At 47.2% G+C, this 1832-nt stretch overlaps 1 pseudogene; it reads left to right on the top strand.

Annotated features, from left to right (window-relative positions):
- The first annotated feature begins 822 nt into the window (after window positions 1–822).
- Window positions 823–1832, top strand: LOC103743285 (annotated as a pseudogene).

Here is a 1832-nt window from a genome sequence, read left to right as displayed (position 1 = left end):
GGATAGACTGTAGCACTGTCTCCATTTTAGTCTATTACTAAAAGTATGCTATGCTATATCTACATATATAGCCTGAATTAAGAATGCCTATTTTCTTTATTTTTGTTTTTTGGAAACAGGGCCTCATGCAACCCAGGCTATGAACTTACTATGAAGCCAATGATGACCTAAACTCATGATCCCACCGTCTCTACCTCCCAAGTGCTGGAATTACAGGCATGCACTACCACACATGGCTAGAAATTTTATTCTCTTTATTACGTGTTTATGTGTGCACATGTGTGTGCAGGTGTATGTGTATACTTACCCATGTGGAGGCCAGAGGTCAATGGACAGTATCTTCCTCAATCACACTCTACCTTAGTTTATGAGACACTTGAACTGGAGCTCCCTGGTTTGACTGGACTGGCTGCAAAGCCTCAAGGATCCTCCCTCTCTACCCCCAAAACTGGGATTGCAAGTGGGCCCTGACACTCTTGACTTTTTTACATGGGTGCTTCAAATTAAATGCGAGTTCACCACACAAATAAGGCACTGACAACAGACCAAAGAAATCATTCTATCCAAGTCTAGCCTCATGAACCAAAGAGTTTATTGGGTTTATTTATAACTGCATGGGTGAAGGTAATTTACAGGGCCATGGGTGATCCCTGAACAGTTCTGTCACTTTAAAGGTTAGCCTTGCCATAAGGACTCTCTCTCCATTTCAGGTAAAAGCATAAGTGGGTATGTGCTGTGGAACTCTGTCCTCTGGCCACTGGCATAGATACTACCATTTGAAAATTCTAGCAGCTATGATTACCCACAAAAGATCCTTAAAAAATGGACGCTGTCTCCCACTCCTGCAGGCTTTCCTCAGGACCAGCCACCGCCCAGCCTCTCAAGAGTGCTGTTGTCCTTGCACCAGGCTACCCGCCCACCTACAACCAGACTCTGCCCTACAACAGACCCATTCCAGGGGGCCTCAGCATTGGAATGTCCGTTCACGTCCAAGGAGTGGTCAAAGGGAACATGAAATGTTTCCATGTGAACTTCACAGTGGGGCAGGACCAGGGGGCAGACATTGCCTTCCACTTCGGTCCCCACTTTGGTGGCTGAGACAAGATGGTCTTCAACACCAAGCAAAGCAGAAATGGAGGGAAGAAGAGAAACATGCCCTTCAGCAAAGGCACCCACTTTGGGGTGGTGTTCATGGTACTAGCTGAGCACAAGGTAGTGGTAAATGGAAATCCCTTCTATGAATTTGGCTACCCGCTGCCCCTACAGATGGTCACCTACCTGCAAGTGGATAGGGACCTGGAGCTTCAATCAATCAACTTCCTTGGAGGCCAGCCTGCCCCATATCTGGGCACCATGAATATGCTGGCTTAAGCTGGTCCTCAATAGTGAACAGCCTGAGGTTGGGGGGCTGGAGTTTACAACCGGAAGAACCACCATAATCAAGGGCTATGTACTTCCTATGGCCAGGAGCTTTGCTATCAACTTCAAGGGGTGGGATCCTCCTGGAACATAGCTCTTCACATTAACCCGGCATGGGTGGGCAAGGATGTGGTTCAGAACAGCCTTTGAACCACTCATGCAGCCAGAGAAGAAGATATGCTACAACCGGTTTGGCCCTGGGTGGTTCTTTGATCTGTCCACGTGCTGCCGCATAGATCTATTCAAGATTTTTACCAATGGCCAGCACCTTTTTGACTACTCCCATTGTTTCCCAAACTTCCAGATGGTGAACACTCTGGGAATCAAGGGTGACCTCAACCTTGTCCTATGTTCAGATCTGGGCTGTTCCTGGGAAAACAGAAAAGTTTTCTGAGTTCCATCTATGCCTCTAA

The sequence above is a fragment of the Nannospalax galili genome, unplaced genomic scaffold (genome assembly GCF_000622305.1).
Source record: "Nannospalax galili isolate Female #2095 unplaced genomic scaffold, S.galili_v1.0 scaffold242, whole genome shotgun sequence".
Classification (NCBI taxonomy): Eukaryota; Metazoa; Chordata; class Mammalia; order Rodentia; family Spalacidae; genus Nannospalax; species Nannospalax galili.
This window is presented reverse-complemented; position numbering and strand designations above follow the sequence as displayed.